The sequence below is a fragment of the Vulpes lagopus genome, chromosome 6, assembly GCF_018345385.1.
Source record: "Vulpes lagopus strain Blue_001 chromosome 6, ASM1834538v1, whole genome shotgun sequence".
Taxonomy (NCBI): domain Eukaryota; kingdom Metazoa; phylum Chordata; class Mammalia; order Carnivora; family Canidae; genus Vulpes; species Vulpes lagopus.
The window spans coordinates 131,199,676-131,220,562 of record NC_054829.1 but is presented as its reverse complement, the minus strand read 5'-3'; the positions used below and the strand labels follow the sequence as shown (position 1 = coordinate 131,220,562).

Here is a 20,887-nt window from a genome sequence, read left to right as displayed (position 1 = left end):
TAGCTCCTTAGAATTAGAGGGAATAAGGACAATTTGGGGGGATATGGTTTGGTTGGGTTTGGCTCCAGCTTTCTCCTCTCATGGCTGAAACCAGTTGCTCCAGGTCATCCTTGGGCTTAGCTGCGTTCAGAGGTCATAGCCTAAGGAAAACGTCTTTGTATTCCGCAGGATGAACAATGTAAAATGCGAACCGTTGTTTTAAATGTATTTAAAATAGTGTCTTTTAAACGGGTCTCTTAAAACTGTTAGCCCCAGAAAAGTTACTTTGATGCCCATAATTCCAGGCTCCGTGGGCTTCCGTTCATCAGTCGGGCAGCTTAGTCCCAGAGACCCACAGGAGCCGGGTGTCCGGCCACGTGCCTGCCAAGCACACAGTGAGCACTCGCTAAATAGGTTCTTTATGTACATGCAGTTGCGTTCATCTCTTATCTCGGACTAAACTGTTGGTTTGGCCGTTTGTAAATCTTTTACACAAATGAGCATTTTCCCTGCATGTAAGGCAAACAAACAAACAAACAAACAAAAATGTTACCGTGTCCTGGATAATGTTCTTTTCTAGTTAATTTAGATTTTTTTTAAGATTTTTTTATTTATTTATTAGAGACAGAGAGAGAGAGAGACCCAGGCAGAGGGAGAAGCAGGCTCCTTGCAGGGAGCCCGACGTGGGACTCGATCCCGGGACTCCAAGATCACACCCTGGGCCGAAGGCGGCGCTAAACCACTGAGCCACCCGGGCTGCCCAATTTAGGGGTTTTTCAATTAAATTAATACATACTAATACTTATAATATGGCCAAGATGGCCAATATTGTGATAGTTCTTCTGGCAGCAGTTCTCAAACTCCTAAGCGTGATGAAGGACGCACACCTCTTTTGGATCTGGAGCTCAGGAACATTTTTACGGAGGAAATCAAAGGTGGTACGAGGCAGCAGCAGGGCGGACAAAAGGAGTGCCGGGTCAGCCCGTGCATTCTCCTCCGCACGCATGGACACACGCACTGCCCGGGACTCAGCCGTGACTCTCGAAGCCCGAGGTCTAAGGAAACATGTAAGAAAAGGATCACAAGATAAAGTGATAACGGTGGACCTTTTCAGAGCTTTTAGATTTGCTGACTGTCACCATTTGGTTGGTCCAGAAGCAACTTACAGACCGGGTAGGCCGCGGCAGACGCTGGGCCTCAGGTGAGCGCCTCTGGAGCATCAGTCGGGGGCCCTGGCAGCCTCGGTGCTCCGCTGGGCAGCAGGCAGCTTAGCTGAGCGAAGGTGCTCGAGGGCGCGTGGGTTGGGGAGCTGGGCCCGAGGGGCTGCTCAGCCTCCCCGGCCAAGGCCCCTGGCGCACCAACCGAGGCCCCATGCCAGGCCTCTTGGCTGCACTTCGGGGAACAGCTGCCACCTCGCCATTCCAAGACAAAGCAGCCTCCCTCGCCCCCAAGCCAGAAGGCAGGCGACCTGAAGGGCCCCCAGCACAGCCAGCTGTCCTCTGTAACCCAGAGTCCCGCCCGATCGGCGCTGCTCTTCGGCAAACCCTTAGAGACAAGCAAGCAAGTGGAGCCCAAGCCGCCCTCCCTCTCTGGGTGTCCCGTCTGCTTTCCCAGGAGAGAAATGAACCCAGCAGAACCGAGACGGACGAGGCTTTGTGCAGGCGGGTTTCTCCATCCCACCCCACTCCGCCCTCCGCCCGCCTCCCTCCTGTCCAGCACCCGGAGGAAGTGTCTTGGAATAGGATGAGAGGCCTCTGTCTGTCACCTCCAGCACAGCTCTGTGGGATGGGGTCACGAGCTGGGGGTAAGATGCAAAGAGAAGCAGGAGAATTCAGGAGAGAACTCAATTCCAAGAGGGGACGACTTTCCGACTTTCCCTTGTTGTGCCAAGCGTCTTGCTTGCCCCCTCCCCCACCCCCTGACCAAAGAGCCTTCCCATTCCCATCAGCTTTTCTGAAAACTCCAGACAGGCTCCTTTCTTAGAGCATTTTCATTAGAAAACTTGTAAATTCTTTCTCTGCCCCCTCTGAGATGTACATAAATCCTCTTTGAGGCCTCTTGCCAATTTTACGACCTAGGAATGTCTTTCTCTGGGACCTAGGGACCATCTCTTTGAAATGTAATCATCAAAGGAGATAATTCGCCCATCTCCAGTCTCTGTGGGAGGCCAGGAGGCTAACTTCAGCAGGACCTCTGGCTCCAAGTTGTAAAACTCCCTCCGGTCATAAAATAAGAGACGTTGATTAGCAAACACAAAGGGACCGTGCCCCACCCCCAACCCTTCTTTTTTTTTTTTTTTAATAAATTAATTTTTATTGGTGTTCAATTTACCAACACACAGAATAACACCCAGTGCTCATCCCGTCAAGTGTCCCCCTCAGTGCCCGTCACCCATTCCCCCCCACCCCCTGCCCTCCTCCCCTTCCACCACCCCTAGTTCGTTTCCCAGAGTTAGGAGTCTTCATGTTCTGTCTCCCTTCCTGATATTTCCCAACATTTCTTTTCCCTTCCTTTATATTCCCTTTCACTATTATTCATATTCCCCAAATGAATGAGACCATACACTGTTTGTCCTTCTCCGATTGACTCACTTCACTCAGCATCATACCCTCCAGGTCCATCCATGTCAAAGCAAATGGTGGGTATTTGTCGTTTCTAATGGCTGAGTAATATTCCATTGTATCCATAGACCACAGCTTCTCTATCCATCATCTTTCGATGGACACCGAGGCTCCTTCCACAGTCTGGCTATTGTGGACATTGCTGCTAGAAACATCGGGGTGCAGGTGTCCCAGCGTTTCATTGCATCTGTATCTTTGGGGTAAATCCCCAGCAGTGCAATTGCTGGGTCGTAGGGCAGGTCTATTTTTAACTCTTTGAGGAACCTCCACACAGTTTTCCAGAGTGGCTGCCCCAGTTCACATTCCCACCAACAGTGCAGGAGGGTTCCCCTTTCCCCACATCCTCTCCAACATTTGTGGTTTCCTGCCTTGTTAATTTTCCCCATTCTCACTGGTGTGAGGTGGGATCTCATTGTGGTTTTGATTTGTATTTCCCTGATGGCAAGTGATGCGGAGCATTTTCTCATGTGCATGTTGGCCATGTCCATGTCTTCCTCTGTGAGATTTCTCTTCATGTCTTTGGCCCATTTCATGATTGGATTGTTTGTTTCTTTGGTGTTGAGTTTAATAAGTTCTTTATAGATTTTGGAAACTAGCCACACCCTTCTCCCACCAATGTTCTCTAGTATTTTGCCGCTAGCTCACCCCAGTCTTTAAAAGCCCTCCCTCCTCTGCTTCAGGGCAATTGAGTTCAGACTGAGTTGTTCTGACCTCACTCCTTTTTGCTATAGTCTTGCATAAAGTTTTCCTCACCCGTTTAACTCCGTCTGGTGCAATCTTTGCCTTGCCACCCCCTCTTCACCCTCCAAAAGCCCTATCAGCCCACTGTTGCAGTGGCTCTCAATCTTTTGGGTGTTTTTGAATCACCTGGAGGGCTTGTTAGGACACAATTTCTTTCTTTCTTTTTAAAATTTTATTTATTTATTTATTTATTTATTTATTTATTTATTTATTTATTTATGGGAGACACACAGAGAGAGGCAGAGACGCAGGCAGAGGGAGAAGCAGGCTCCATGCAGGGAGCCCGACGTGGGACTCGATCCCCAGACACCAGGATCACAGGTGCCCAACTGCTGAGCCACCCAGGGATCCCCCAGACACAATTTCTGAAGCAGGAGCCCTGGGGTGGGGTTTGATACATTTCTAGCAAGTCTCCAGAGAAGACATGGCTGGTCCAGAGACCATACCTCGGCCTGTGTTTTGCAGACTCCTAAAGCTTCTGAAGGCCCCTGGAGTTAACGGAGGCTCCAGGACACTTCTCGTAATGAGGTCATTTCTGGAAATGATGGAGATGCATTCTTCCCCACAATCTTCTTCCTCTCTCCCTTTTATTTTTTAAATTTAATTTTTAAAAGATTTTATGCATTTATTCATGAGAGACACAGAGAGAGGCGGAGACACAGGCAGAGGGAGAAGCAAGCTCCCCGACAGGGAGCCTGATGCCAGACTTGATCCCAGGACCCCAGGATCACAACCTGAGAGGCAGACGCTCACCCACTGAGTCACGCAGGTGCCCCCTCTCTCCCTTTTAAATACTCTGTCTCCTTTATTCTCTGGCCCCTCCTTCCCCCTCCTTCCACTCCCAGGTCACAGCGGTTCTCTTCCAATAAACCTTTCACTCCACCGCCACCCCCCCAACATATTAGCTTGCTGCTCCTTAGAGTGGCCCTTAATCTTTCCATCTTCAAGGCTGTAGTTGTTTTTGTTTGTTTTTAACCACCAATCCTTCTTGGAATCCCCTTGGCACTCCGCTTCCCTGGGGATGGGGGAGGGGGCTTCTCTCATATTCCCTGGTTACCTAGCAACTTGTCTCCTTGCAGACAAGTCACCGCCCCTGCAGAGATGCTGGCTAATGTGCACACAACAAAGGGAAAGTGACACCACCACTCCAGTTCCCCCCTTGGAAGGCCTCCCTGTTCATTAGCACTGTGATAAGTGGCTTGCTATGGGCAGGCCCTCCCCTGACACCCCTCCCACCTCCGGATTAAGCCAGCCACACTGCTCCTCCTGGGGATCTTGGAGAGATGGCAGCTTGTCAAGCTCCTGAGACACTGGGTATGTACTAGAAATTTCAGATTAATCCCTAATTACATCCAGCCCATCACCTTTGTAATAGAAGCCATGATAGTCTTTTCCTTGTCATATTCTAGTCAGTGGGGCCATGTGGAGAGCTGTATCCATATTCATGTGTGTGTTTTCTATTTTGCTATTCCATCCTCTCATTACACTTCATAATGAAGGGCTCTTCTTTTCTCCTGCAAAACCTTTATGAAAGCGCTGTTTGTTCAACACCTTTCAAGCTCCCCCCACCCCTACCATCCTTTGTTCCTTCTCTACACATTCATGAATTAATTGCTCTGGGCTCCGAGTTGGTAACTGACTTTCCTTTATCACAGAAGACATGGATGCCCTCACGTGGCACTTGCGTGGTGGCAAGTTGGTCAATCCTGGACCAACCGAGGAAAGGGAGGTTTCTCAACCCATTCTCTATAATCCTGAAAGGGACAATAGGATAGGAAAGAAGGAAGGGAGAGCGATAGAAAAAGGAAGAAATGAATTCCACTCTTAAAAAAGGCATTCATGGCAGTAATACTTGGAAGAGAGAATAGTGATAAATTGCCCAGATGCCCAATAGGCAAATGAACAAGCAATCAGTATACACAACAGAAGATCATTAGATTGACTTTATAAATGATTGGTCATTTATATAGACCGCAGCAATCATAGAGATAAATATATATTATACGTTTAGAATACATGATGCATGCAACATCTAAATACATGTGACATTTATGTATATATCCAGTAATTCAGGAGAAAGGATCGCAAGAGAGTTTGAATACACTGGCTCAAAATGCATGCAAAATTTATGTGACTGTTCAGAAAAATTAGACTATGTGAGAAGATATGAATAGCATTGAGCTGCACTGTCAATATGGTAGCTCTAGCCACATGGAGCTATCAATAGTACTAGAAATATGGCTAGTCTGAGTTGAGATGTGTCATGAGTATAGAACCAGAGTCAAAGACTTAGAATGAAAAAATACATAAAGTATTTCATTGATTTTTATGTGATGATATGTTGAAATGTTGATATTTTAATATATTGCATTAAATAAAATATATGATTAAAATTAATTCCACTTGGCTTTTTTTTTTACTTTTTTAATGTGGTTACCAGAGAATTTTAAATTACATATGTAGCTTGCATTATATTCCTTTTTTTTAAAGACTTTATTTACTTATTCATGAGAGACCCGGAGAGAGAGGCAGAGACACAGGCAGAGGGAGAAGTAGGTTCCCCATAGGGAGCCTGATGTGGGACTTGATCCCAGGATACTGGGATCATGTCCTGAGCCAAAGGCAGACGCTCAACTGCTGAGCCACCCAGGTGCCCTGCTTGCATTATATTTCTGTTGGACAGTGCTAGTTTATAGTTTAATGTTTATTAAGTCCTTTTTTTTCTATAAAATTTCTAAACTTCTTATTATTCTTATTATTGTATTTATAAGATGTATGAGTTATGGAATATGGAGTGATTTTAAAGCAATATTTCCACAAAGACCAGTCTAGGGGTGGTGTTCTGGGTCCTTTAATAGACTGTAAACAAATTGTGGCTTCCCTAGGAAGATGGAGAAAGGTGAGGTGTGGAGAAAGGGAAAGAAAGCATGGGGAGGGAAAGATGAAGACCACAAACTTCAGAAGTGATAGGATCCCTGAGAAAACTAAATGTATGGCCTGGCAAGAAGAGTAGATATCCTCCTTCTAAGATGTCATTTGTCACTCTTCCTTCCCAGACCAACTCTTTCCCACCGGCCTGTCAGCTTGATCTCTCAGACTTGAGAAATGTCCTTCTATTAATTGTCTGCAGAGAAAGAGCACATTCATTAAACTATGAGTCAATGCTGTATCACAGTGTGGAATTTATTATTTTGATCATTTATGTGTTTGACTTCATTGTTAGAATTCTTCCCTTCGGGACTGTTTGCTGACCACAGATTTTAATGGGGGTGGAGGAGGTAGTGTGGCGAGCAGAGCAGTACAGGTGCTGAGGGTGGGGACAGAGACACGGTAGTGCCACAGGGTATAGGGACACAGCAGGGCAATGAGATGAACTCACCTACGATAACCAGCGTTTAGCTACCAGTAGTCACGGGTGTGTGCCCAGGGTGTTATACTTAAGCCAGAAGAACATCAGCCAGAAGAACATCAGCATAAGTTCTCAGAAGCCATTTGGGAGAGGAGGACATAAAGGACCTAAGCAGAGTCTTCGTCTTCGTTTCAGAGACTTTTCAGACTTAAGAGAGAATAGTCCTTGTATTCAGGTCTGATCCTGCAGGTGGCTGCCTTGTAGGCCACTCTTATTACAATGGAAAAATGCCCCCTAAATTGACCAGTGGTCACAGGAGCCCATTACACTTGGAAGAACTGTTTTTTCAAGAGGAAAAAAATCATGATACAACACATTCTTTCTTTAAAAAGAAATTGTTATTCAACTACTGTGTCCCATTTGTGCAATGAACCTTAATTGAACTCCTACCAGGTGCCATTCATCCGTTTGATAAATCGTGAGCCCCTACTATGCAGAGTATTGTGTAGTTGAGACCCTAGACCCTGTGAAGGCTGCTTGGGTTCAAATCCTGGCTCTATTACTTCCTATCTGGATGACCTTGAACAAATGACCTAATCTCGCTGAGCCTTTTTCTTCCTCTGTAGAGGAGAGTAATAATACAGTGTTGTCATGACAATTCAATAAGTGAATACATACAAAATACTTAATACATGACAAACACTAGCCAGAGTAGATGATATATGTGTATCTGCTATTTCATGCTACCCAGTGTGTGACAGGGATACAAAGATAGCACAACGCAATCTTTGCCCTCAAGGAGACCCCGTTCGGTGGACTTTCACGTGTTATCACTTAATTTAACTTTCACAACCAGCCCATGAGTTAGCATTATTAATCTGAGGCTAAAGTAGCTTAAATTACCTGCCTGGGATCACACAAATAATAAATAAGGGGTGTGACTTAGAGCTAGTTATTCTGACCCTGGGTGCATTGCTCTTTGCTCAATAGGATGCTGCCTTGCTAGTCTTCCAGAAGCCAAGTCTTAGCTCAGTATATGGAGCAGAAGGCTCTACTCCCACAGCATTACAGAGATCTTTTCTTTGCTGCAGTATCAGTCAGGGTGTCTGGAAAGCAAGTAACAGCAAGTCCTAACTGAATTTGGTTTCCACATTTAAAAAAATTAATCATTCCACATTTTTTAAGGTCTCAGTGTAGGTTTCTTTGGGCTTTGATGGTTTAATGATACAATGGAGGACCCAGACTCACGTCCTCACTGCTCTCAATGTGTTGGCTTTGTGCCAGCATCACAACATAACTACTGCTCTTCCAGGCATCCTAGACACACGCAACAGCCTCCAAAACGGGAGAAGACACCTTCTCCAGGAAATGTCCCAAGCTCTGCATATGGTCCAGAAGCCCACCCTTAAAGCAGCCACTGACAAGGAAAATGGGATTATCCGGATTGGCTCAAGGAAATCCTCATTTACCCCTGGATGGAAACTAAAGTGACCAACACAGAGCATGTGAAGTACCTTCACGTGAAGGAGTGTGGACAACAACCACAAACTCAGAGCTCCTGCTGTTATCACTAAGGCAGTCAACAGTGTCTACTACAAGTGACATCAAGTAATATTTATCATCACCAAATAGCATTTATCAACGCTAGTAGAGTTCTCATCTCAATTTAGAAAAATCCAAAATCAAAGTAGACTATAGATAAGGTAAATGGGGATGTCTATCACAGTGATGACAGTTTTACAGTTTTTCCCAAACTCTTTTTACTTTGAGAGCTCGGTTGGAGTTATCAAAACATCCAAGTTGTCCCAATCATTTCAAAACTTTTAAAAACATTATTTATGAATGTTCTCTTTGGGACGTGGCTTTTTTTTTAACAATGAAAAAGGGCAGAAGTAGTAAAATATGCTAAGAAATGTGTAGTAACCAAAGAGATATGTTATCCTTCCTAAGAGACAGGGTTTTATGGGATTCCTGATTCTTTTTTGTATCTGATTGTTGAGGTCTTGACAGCTTTTCAATTGAGGAATACAGTCATGTCTGTTAAACTAATTGTAGCTGTTCACTCCACTATATAATTTTACAACATTTCAGCTTCAAATAGAATAGCTTCAATAAACATAAAGCCGACTGACACATCCCAGATTTCTGCAGTTTATTTTACACCAAGAAATTACATTTAGAGATTTCCAGACACATGCTATAAATGAAAATCCAACAGGAAGTTTCTTTCACTTCCTCTAGATCTGACCTACATTTCAAAAATATATGAGTGGGCTATAACCAGGAATGTCTTCTCTTGCTGCCATTATTCACACTGCATTTCTGAAGGTTTTTTTTTTTTTTCTCCTCGGTGAGTTTAATGGCCATTGAGGGAACTGTAGACATTGGGAGTCTTTATACAGCCCTAAGTGAAATGGCGAGTGTTATCAATAGGGTGGCCGAATGGTACAGCTCTGGGCTACCTGCGTCGATCAGATGAACCAGAAATGTCAAATCTCTGTGCTCTTAGCATGGAATAGATGAAAACCATGGCTTTTACATCTATATAACCTCAGATATTTTTAGTATGAGCAGCCATTTGGTGGTTATATCTTCTCCAGATCATACACCACCCACTCATCTACTTTAAAAGGGTGGCGTGGTGATGCTTTAGATCCAATATGTGTAACATTGCTTTTTAGAGAATGGTGCTATATAAATTTAAGACCTAGTTAAAAATGAGCTGAGGCCCATAAGACGCCAAGTTACACGTATTTGATTGTACTCTAGGCCGCAGTGTGAACACACCTCCTCTACCTGCCGTCTTAAGAGCTCTGGAACTCAGAACACAAGTCTAGTGTTGTCCCTCGACAGATGTGTGTGACTTTGTGTCTGGCAAACTATGTGCTTCATAGAGGCTTTTCTCCATTTCGGAGCAACTTTTGCAAGGTGGGCAGATAAGATGCTTATACCAGAGCCACTGCTCCCTCTGCATCGTAGGCAAAATGCAAGGAGACGGGGAGGAAAGGGGCAAAGCACGGGTAAGTAATGCACGTATTAATTCAGTTTAAAGTTCTGAAGTTGAGCAACAATATACAGAATGAGAAAGTGGTAGGCACTTCAGTCTTTGGCAAAATTTAAAACTCAAATGAGGGGATGCCTGGGTGTCTCAGTGGCTGAGCATCTGCCTTCGGCCCAGGGCGTGATCCCGGGGTCCTGGGATCGAGTCCCACATCGGGTTCTCCTCCCTCTGCCTGTATCTCTGCCTCTCTCTTTCTCTCTCTCTCTCTCATGAATAAATAAATAAAATCTTTAAAAATAATGATAAAATAAAACTCAAATGCATCCAGGGGCACTTGATGGGATGAACACTGCGTGTCATTCTATATGTTGGCAAATTGAACACCAATAAAAAATAAATTTACAAACAAAATAAATAAATAAAATAAATAAAATAAAAATAAAATAAATTTTAAAAAATAAAATAAAATAATGATGAAGTCAGAAAACCCAGGGGAAAAAAAATGCATCCAGGGGTCAGATACGTCATATAAATTGTCAAGTGGCTAAACTAAGACAATAAGAAATGATAAGGGCTGGGGTAAATAGGAGACTATATATAATCTCTGCTTATGGGCATTCATATTTTAAAAGTTAAAAACATTTCTTTGAAAAACCTGACTATCCAGATAAAAACGTAGCCTCTAGTTATTCCCCATGATCTTACCTAGAAGAACCGCTAGGAAAATGGTTACTTTGCTCTTGTTGGTTTTTTAAGACATTGAGTGCATCTGCTTCGGGTGCTTCTGCTTACAAGTCGGCTAGCCAGACTCCACTTCCGATAAAGTACAAAGCATCGCATGTGCAGAAACTCGTACTTGGCCTTGGGTTAAATAAGACACCGTATGTGTCTCTTCTCCCACAGTGCTCATCACATAACAGCTACGACAATAAGAACAGTAATCACTAATACTCACATGGTCCTTACTATGTAAGAACAAGCAGATAAATGCCCAGAAACATACAGTCTTCCAAGACTGAATCATGAAGAAATAGAAAATCTGAATAGACTGCTTGCTCGTAAGAAGTCTGACCAGGAATCAAAAAACACCCAATAAGCAAAAGTCTAGGACTAGACGGCTTCGCTGGCGAGTTCGACCAAACATTCAAAGAAGATTCAATCGAGCCCGATCCTCCTCAAATTCCCCCAGAAAAATTGAAGAGAAGGGAATGCTTCCAAACTCCTTTTACGAGGCCAGTGTTACCCTGGAACCAAAAACCAGACAAGGACACATTGAGAAAGAAGAAAAAGGAGGAGGAAGAGGAGAAGGAGGAGGAGAAAAGGGAGAGAAGGAAGGAAGGAAGGAAGGAAAGAAGGAAGGAAGGAAGGAAGGAAGGAAGGAAGGAAGGAAGGAAGGAAGGAAGGAAGGCAAATAAGCAAGCAAAGGCCAATATCCCTCAAGAACATAGAGTCAGGGGGGCGCCTGGGTGGCTTAGTTCATTAGGTGAGGACTCGACTTCAGCTCAGGTCATGGTCTCAGGGTGGTGAGACCCCCCCTGCCTCCCTGCCTCCCTGCCTCTGGCCCTGTGTGGGGCCCTGCTCTCAGCGGGGAGTCTCTCCTCTCCCTCTGCCCCTCCCCCTGCTCCTACTCTTTCTCTAAAATAAACAAAATCTTAAAAATAAAACAAAACCAACCAACCAACCAGATTCAGGCTGTTCTCTTGCACAGCACCTAGAGCTGAAGATGGACCCAGTGCCCCCGTCACCCCGCCCTTCTCCCATGGCCACCACACCCTGTTCTGCAACGTCAGAGGCCACAACAACCACGTGGCCAAGGGGCTGACTCCCCCACCCCCCAGATGTACGAGGAGCTGAGCGCTAAGAGCAGGCCCAGTGCCTTCCCTTCAGGGTGGCAGGTATGGCGTGCTCAAGGTGCACAGCATGGGTGGAGCAGCAGCAGCTCCAGGACGAGCCCTTCCTCCTCCACAAGCACGCATTGCCCCTGCTGCTGGCCTCAGCATCCGGCACGATGACAGTAAGACCTCTCTGGTGGGGATCCACCGAGAGGACCACCTGTGGGTCACCTCCATGCAGAAAGGGGGCAACGTGACGGTGTCCACTCACTCGCAAGGGCCTCGCCCAGACTCTTCAGGCCCAGTAATTACGGATTCACGTGGAACCCTCACCTGGGCTACATCCTCACCTGCCCATCCAACCTGGGCACCGGGCTGCAGGCAGGTGTGCACATCCAACTGCCCCACCTGGGCCAGCCTGAGAAATTCCCCGAGGTCCTCAAGCGGCTGCGGCTTCAGAAAAGAGGCTTGGGCTGTATGGCCACGGCTGCTATGGCGGGGTCTTCGCTGTCCTCACCACCTGAGGCCAGACCACCCCGGCTGCTTGGAGGCAGAGCTGGGAGGGTCAGTGTGAAGCTGCTCGCATAGATGCAGCACAGCCCGAGCAGAGCCAGGCCACGGCCGCCTCGTGCCCGCCTCGTGCCTGCCCCACGTGAGCACCTGCTCACACCTCCCTCATCTCCAGCCCTGTAGTTTCCTAACTTGCTCCCAGGCAGTGCCGCCTGGCACCTCTGATGTGTGCCACCTGCCAGCCGGACCCTAGCCTCACCGCACAGACCTCTGTCGCCCTTGGTAGAGTTTATTTTTGTGATGGCTGAGATGTTGTTGACGCTGAAATAAACGAGGGTTCGGGCCTGCTTAAAACAAAACAACAAAACAAAAAACATAGCTTCGAAAGCCCTCAACAAAAGTTAGCGAACCGAATTCAACAATACATAAGGGATCATACACCTTGATCCAGTGGGATTTATTCCAGGGGTGCTAGGATTGTTCAACATCTGTAAATCAGTCCACATAATCACCACATTTCAAAAAAGGATAAAATTCGGGCAGCCTGGGTGGCTCAGCGGTTTAGCACCACCTTCAGCCCATAGTGTGATCCCAAGGTCCTGGGATCGAGTCCCACATCGGGCTCCCCACATGGAGCCTGCTTCTCCCTCTGCCTGTGTCTCTGCCTCTCTCTCTCTCTCTCTGCATGTCTCTCATGAACAAATACATAAAATCTTTTAAAAAATAAAAATAAAAAAGGATAAAAATCATTTGATCACAATTAAAAATGCAGAAAAAGCATTGGACAAAACTCAACATTGACAGTATCTCAACATTGAGATAAAAACTCTCAACAAAGTGGATACAGACCAGCAGAGCTATCCGTTCAGCCCAGGCCCAATTTAACACTGGACTACTGCCATTTTTTGCTTATGTATTTTAAAATTTTATGTAAGTGTAACATATGTACACGAAGATACACAAATCATAGTAGTCAGCTTCAGACACAGGCAGGTCCTGAGATGGAGCATGATCAACACCCAGGAGCCCTTCATGTCCCTTTCAGCCTCTGCCTCCTCAGGTACAACCATGACCCTGACTGGCTTCTAACCACGACAGGCTGTTTTGCCTATTTCTGAACTTGCATTAAAAAATAGAATTATGGAGCACCTGCATGGCTCAGTGGTTGGGCGTCTGCCTTGGACCCAGGGTGTGAACCCGGAGTCCCGGGATCGAGTCCCACATCGGGCTCCCCGCAGGGAGCCTGCTTCTCCCTCTGCCTGTGTCTCTGCCTCTTTCTCTGTGTCTCTCATGACTAAATAAGTAATAATCTTTAAAAAAAATAGAATCACACAGTGCATATTCCTTTATGTCATTTTTGTTACTCAACCTTATGTTTGGGAGAGCCATATAGTTTGTTGACTTTTGCATTCATTATTTTGAAGTATTCTGTTGCTTAAACATGCAGGACTTACACATCGCTTCTACTAATCAGGGCCTTTGGGTGGCCTGGTTCGTGACCACATGCATAGTGTTACTGTGAACATTCTAGCCCTCCCCAGATCATATTCTAAATTTTTGATGCAGGACTGCCCATCATTGCTCTGATCCACTTTATCAGGAAGATGGTTCACTCCCAAGATTCATAACAGTTTTGGAGTTATGATACTGTATTTTTACTTCATTAGGCACATACTTCCTCCCAAAATGATGTATGGCATAGATTTTTAGAAATTAAATTAATCTGGGATGTCTGGGCAGCTCAGTCAGATAAGTAGCCGACTCTTGATTTCAGCTCAGGTCATGATCTCAGACCTGAGATCTAAGATCAAGCCCCATATCAGGGATGCACTCAGTGGGGAGTCTGCATAAGGATTCTCTCTCCTTCTCCCTCTGCCCCTGCCCCCACTCACACATGCATGTGCTCTCTATCTCTCTCAAATAATTAAATCTTTAAAAAAAATAAATAAAATTAACCTAGTTTAAAGGCAAAAAAAAAAAAAAAGCCTCAACCAATGTGAAATATACATCAACATAATAAAAGCCATATGTGGCAAGTCCACAGCTAGCATCATACTTAATAGCATAAAGCTGAAAGCTCTTCCCTTAAGATCAAGAACAAGACAAGGATGCCCACTTTCACCAATTTTATTCAACACAATATTGGAAATTCTAGCCTGACAAATTAGATAAGAGAAATAAAATCATCCCAGTTGGAAAGGAAGAAGTAATACTATCACTATTCACAGACAACATGATTTTATATATAGAAAATCTTAAAGACTCCACCCAAAAAACCCTGCTAGAATAACAGTTCTAGTAATACTAAAGTAACATATAAAAATGTGTTGTGTTTTTATATGCTATCAATGAACTGTCAGAAAAATTAAGAAAATGATCCGTTTTACAAGTACATTAAAAAGAATAAAATTCCTGGAAATTTAACCAAGGAGGTGAAAGCCCTGTATCCTGAAAACTATAAAAAACTACACTGATGAAAAAAACTGAAGAAAGCACAAATAAATGGAAAGATATTCCCTTCTCATGGATTAAAAGAATCAGTATTGTTTAAAACGTCCACACTACCAAAACAATCTACAGATTCAATGCAATCTCTATTAAAGTTCCAATGACATTTTTCACAGAAATAGAATAAGCAATCCTAAAATTTATATGGAACCACAAAAAAATCCCAAATAGCCTAAGCAACTCTAAGAAAAAAGAGCAAAGCTGGAGGCATCATGCTCCCTGATCTCAAACTTTTGAATATAAACCTATAGTAATCAAAACAGCATGATATTGGCATAAAATAGACACACAGATCAATGAACAGAATATAGAACCCAGAAATAAACCCATGTATATATGGTCAATTAAATCACAACAAAGGAAGCAAGAATAGACCATGAAAGAAGTATAATCTCTTTAATAAATGGTTCTGGGAAAATTGGACAACCACATGCAAAAGAATGAAACTGGATCACTTTCTTACACCATATACAAAAATAAACTAAAAATGAATTAAAGACCTGAATGTAAGACCAGAAACCATAAAAATTCTAGAAGAAAAGGGTAAGTGGTAAGTTCCCTGACATTGGTCTTAGCAATATCTTTTGAATCTGACTCCAGAAACAAGGGCAACAGAAGCAAAAATAAACAAATGGGACTACATCAAATTAAGAAGCTTCTACAGGGCAGCCTGGGTGACTCAGCGGTTTAGTGGCGCCTTTGGCCAGGGCCTGATTCTGGCTCCCTGCATGGAGCCTGCTTCTCCCTCTGCCTGTGTCTCTGTCTGTCTGTCTGTCTCTCTCTCTCTCTCTCCTTGTTTCTCATGAATAAATAAATAAAATCTTTAAAAAAAAAAGGCTTCTATACAATAAAGAAAACCATCAACAAATTGAAAAAGCAACCTACTGAATGGAAGAAGATACTTACAAACCATACAACCAATGAGAGGTTAATGTCTAAAACATATAAAGAACTCATATAACCCATAACAAAAAAAACAATCCAATCAAAAAATGGGAATGGGGCACCTGGGTGGCTCAGTCAGTTAAGCGTGTGTTTTTGGCTCAGGTCATGATCCCAGGGTCCTGGGATCCAGCCCCACATCCAGAAGCCTGCTTCTCCCCTTGCCCCTCCCTTGCTCATTCTCTCTCTCAAATGAATAAAATCTTTTAAAAAATGGGCAGAGGATCCAAATAGACATGTTTACAAAGAAGACATATTAGATGGCCAACTGGCACATGAAAAGATGGTCGATATCACTAATCATCAAGCAAGTGCAAATCAAAGCCACAATGAGCTGTCACCTTATACCTATCAGAGTGGCTATTATCAAAAAGACAAAAAATAAGATGTCTTATGACATCTTGTCATCTTGTTTGTGAGGATATGGAGAAAAGGGAACCCTTGTGCACTGTTAGTGACTATGTAAATTGGTGCAATCACTGTGGAAAACGGTATAGGGGGTTTTCAAAAAATTCAAAATAGAACTATCATGATTCAGCAATTCCACTTCTGGGTTATTTATCTGAAAAACGAAACAAAACACTATTTTGAATCCAGGGGCCTTGATGGGATGAACACTGCGTGTCATTCTATATGTTGGCAAATTGAACACCAATAAAAAATAAATTTACAAACAAAATAAATAAATAAAATAAATAAAATAAAAATAAAATAAATTTTAAAAAATAAAATAAAATAATGATGAAGTCAGAAAACCCAGGGGAAAAAAAATGCATCCAGGGGTCAGATACGTCATATAAATTGTCAAGTGGCTAAACTAAGACAATAAGAAATGATAAGGGCTGGGGTAAATAGGAGACTATATATAATCTCTGCTTATGGGCATTCATATTTTAAAAGTTAAAAACATTTCTTTGAAAAACCTGACTATCCAGATAAAAACGTAGCCTCTAGTTATTCCCCATGATCTTACCTAGAAGAACCGCTAGGAAAATGGTTACTTTGCTCTTGTTGGTTTTTTAAGACATTGAGTGCATCTGCTTCGGGTGCTTCTGCTTACAAGTCGGCTAGCCAGACTCCACTTCCGATAAAGTACAAAGCATCGCATGTGCAGAAACTCGTACTTGGCCTTGGGTTAAATAAGACACCGTATGTGTCTCTTCTCCCACAGTGCTCATCACATAACAGCTACGACAATAAGAACAGTAATCACTAATACTCACATGGTCCTTACTATGTAAGAACAAGCAGATAAATGCCCAGAAACATACAGTCTTCCAAGACTGAATCATGAAGAAATAGAAAATCTGAATAGACTGCTTGCTCGTAAGAAGTCTGACCAGGAATCAAAAAACACCCAATAAGCAAAAGTCTAGGACTAGACGGCTTCGCTGGCGAGTTCGACCAAACATTCAAAGAAGATTCAATCGAGCCCGATCCTCCTCAAATTCCCCCAGAAAAATTGAAGAGAAGGGAATGCTTCCAAACTCCTTTTACGAGGCCAGTGTTACCCTGGAACCAAAAACCAGACAAGGACACATTGAGAAAGAAGAAAAAGGAGGAGGAAGAGGAGAAGGAGGAGGAGAAAAGGGAGAGAAGGAAGAAGGAAGGAAGAAGGAAGGAAGGAAGGAAAGAAGGAAGGAAGGAAGGAAGGAAGGAAGGAAGGAAGGAAGGAAGGCAAATAAGCAAGCAAAGGCCAATATCCCTCAAGAACATAGAGTCAGGGGGGCGCCTGGGTGGCTTAGTTCATTAGGTGAGGACTCGACTTCAGCTCAGGTCATGGTCTCAGGGTGGTGAGACCCCCCCTGCCTCCCTGCCTCCCTGCCTCTGGCCCTGTGTGGGGCCCTGCTCTCAGCGGGGAGTCTCTCCTCTCCCTCTGCCCCTCCCCCTGCTCCTACTCTTTCTCTAAAATAAACAAAATCTTAAAAATAAAACAAAACCAACCAACCAACCAGATTCAGGCTGTTCTCTTGCACAGCACCTAGAGCTGAAGATGGACCCAGTGCCCCCGTCACCCCGCCCTTCTCCCATGGCCACCACACCCTGTTCTGCAACGTCAGAGGCCACAACAACCACGTGGCCAAGGGGCTGACTCCCCCACCCCCCAGATGTACGAGGAGCTGAGCGCTAAGAGCAGGCCCAGTGCCTTCCCTTCAGGGTGGCAGGTATGGCGTGCTCAAGGTGCACAGCATGGGTGGAGCAGCAGCAGCTCCAGGACGAGCCCTTCCTCCTCCACAAGCACGCATTGCCCCTGCTGCTGGCCTCAGCATCCGGCACGATGACAGTAAGACCTCTCTGGTGGGGATCCACCGAGAGGACCACCTGTGGGTCACCTCCATGCAGAAAGGGGGCAACGTGACGGTGTCCACTCACTCGCAAGGGCCTCGCCCAGACTCTTCAGGCCCAGTAATTACGGATTCACGTGGAACCCTCACCTGGGCTACATCCTCACCTGCCCATCCAACCTGGGCACCGGGCTGCAGGCAGGTGTGCACATCCAACTGCCCCACCTGGGCCAGCCTGAGAAATTCCCCGAGGTCCTCAAGCGGCTGCGGCTTCAGAAAAGAGGCTTGGGCTGTATGGCCACGGCTGCTATGGCGGGGTCTTCGCTGTCCTCACCACCTGAGGCCAGACCACCCCGGCTGCTTGGAGGCAGAGCTGGGAGGTCAGTGTGAAGCTGCTCGCATAGATGCGGCACAGCCTGAGCAGAGCCAGGCCACGGCCGCCTCGTGCCCGCCTCGTGCCTGCCCCACGTGAGCACCTGCTCACACCTCCCTCATCTCCAGCCCTGTAGTTTCCTAACTTGCTCCCAGGCAGTGCCGCCTGGCACCTCTGATGTGTGCCACCTGCCAGCCGGACCCTAGCCTCACCGCACAGACCTCTGTCGCCCTTGGTAGAGTTTATTTTTGTGATGGCTGAGATGTTGTTGACGCTGAAATAAACGAGGGTTCGGGCCTGCTTAAAACAAAACAACAAAACAAAAAACATAGCTTCGAAAGCCCTCAACAAAAGTTAGCGAACCGAATTCAACAATACATAAGGGATCATACACCTTGATCCAGTGGGATTTATTCCAGGGGTGCTAGGATTGTTCAACATCTGTAAATCAGTCCACATAATCACCACATTTCAAAAAAGGATAAAATTCGGGCAGCCTGAGTGGCTCAGTGGTTTAGCACCACCTTCAGCCCATAGTGTGATCCCAAGGTCCTGGGATCGAGTCCCACATCGGGCTCCCCGCATGGAGCCTGCTTCTCCCTCTGCTGTGTCTCTGCCTCTCTCTCTCTCTCTCTGCATGTCTCTCATGAACAAATACATAAAATCTTTTAAAAAATAAAAATAAAAAGGATAAAAATCATTTGATCACAATTAAAAATGCAGAAAAAGCATTGGACAAAACTCAACATTGACAGTATCTCAACATTGAGATAAAAACTCTCAACAAAGTGGATACAGACCAGCAGAGCTATCCGTTCAGCCCAGGCCCAATTTAACACTGGACTACTGCCATTTTTTGCTTATGTATTTTAAAATTTTATGTAAGTGTAACATATGTACACGAAGATACACAAATCATAGTAGTCAGCTTCAGACACAGGCAGGTCCTGAGATGGAGCATGATCAACACCCAGGAGCCCTTCATGTCCCTTTCAGCCTCTGCCTCCTCAGGTACAACCATGACCCTGACTGGCTTCTAACCACGACAGGCTGTTTTGCCTATTTCTGAACTTGCATTAAAAAATAGAATTATGGAGCACCTGCATGGCTCAGTGGTTGGGCGTCTGCCTTGGACCCAGGGTGTGAACCCGGAGTCCCGGGATCGAGTCCCACATCGGGCTCCCCGCAGGGAGCCTGCTTCTCCCTCTGCCTGTGTCTCTGCCTCTTTCTCTGTGTCTCTCATGACTAAATAAGTAATAATCTTTAAAAAAAATAGAATCACACAGTGCATATTCCTTTATGTCATTTTTGTTACTCAACCTTATGTTTGGGAGAGCCATATAGTTTGTTGACTTTTGCATTCAATATTTTGAAGTATTCTGTTGCTTAAACATGCAGGATTTACACATCGCTTCTACTAATCAGGGGCCTTTGGGTGGCCTGGTTCATGACCACATGCATAGTGTTGCTGTGAACATTCTAGCCCTCCCCAGATCATATTCTAAATTTTTGATGCAGGACTGCCCATCATTGCTCTGATCCACTTTATCAGGAAGATGGTTCACTCCCAAGATTCATAACAGTTTTGGAGTTATGATACTGTATTTTTACTTCATTAGGCACATACTTCCTCCCAAAATGATGTATGGCATAGATTTTTAGAAATTAAATTAATCTGGGATGTCTGGGCAGCTCAGTCAGATAAGTAGCCGACTCTTGATTTCAGCTCAGGTCATGATCTCAGACCTGAGATCTAAGATCAAGCCCCATATCAGGGATGCACTCAGTGGGGAGTCTGCATAAGGATTCTCTCTCCTTCTCCCTCTGCCCCTGCCCCCACTCACACATGCATGTGCTCTCTATCTCTCTCAAATAATTAAATCTTTAAAAAAATTAAATAAATAAAATTAACCTAGTTTAAGGCAAAAAAAAAAAAAAAGCCTCAACCAATGTGAAATATACATCAACATAATAAAAGCCATATGTGGCAAGTCCACAGCTAGCATCATACTTAATAGCATAAAGCTGAAAGCTCTTCCCTTAAGATCAAGAACAAGACAAGGATGCCCACTTTCACCAATTTTATTCAACACAATATTGGAAATTCTAGCCTGACAAATTAGATAAGAGAAATAAAATCATCCCAGTTGGAAAGGAAGAAGTAATACTATCACTATTCACAGACAACATGATTTTATATATAGAAAATCTTAAAGACTCCACCCAAAAAACCCTGCTAGAATAACAGTTCTAGTAATACTAAAGTAACATATAAAAATGTGTTGTGTTTTTATATGCTATCAATGAACTGTCAGAAAAATTAAGAAAATGATCCGTTTTACAAGTACATTAAAAAGAATAAAATTCCTGGAAATTTAACCAAGGAGGTGAAAGCCCTGTATCCTGAAAACTATAAAAAACTACACTGATGAAAAAAACTGAAGAAAGCACAAATAAATGGAAAGATATTCCCTTCTCATGGATTAAAAGAATCAGTATTGTTTAAAACGTCCACACTACCAAAACAATCTACAGATTCAATGCAATCTCTATTAAAGTTCCAATGACATTTTTCACAGAAATAGAATAAGCAATCCTAAAATTTATATGGAACCACAAAAAAATCCCAAATAGCCTAAGCAACTCTAAGAAAAAAGAGCAAAGCTGGAGGCATCATGCTCCCTGATCTCAAACTTTTGAATATAAACCTATAGTAATCAAAACAGCATGATATTGGCATAAAATA

The 20,887-nt window shown here is 44.2% G+C and overlaps 1 long non-coding RNA gene across 1 annotated transcript in view; it reads right to left on the bottom strand.

The window, feature by feature from the left end:
• LOC121493480 overlaps positions 1–20,887 on the bottom strand; it is an 85,652-nt gene that overhangs the window by 14,898 nt on the left and 49,867 nt on the right. The gene's annotated exons all lie outside the window — the stretch shown is intronic.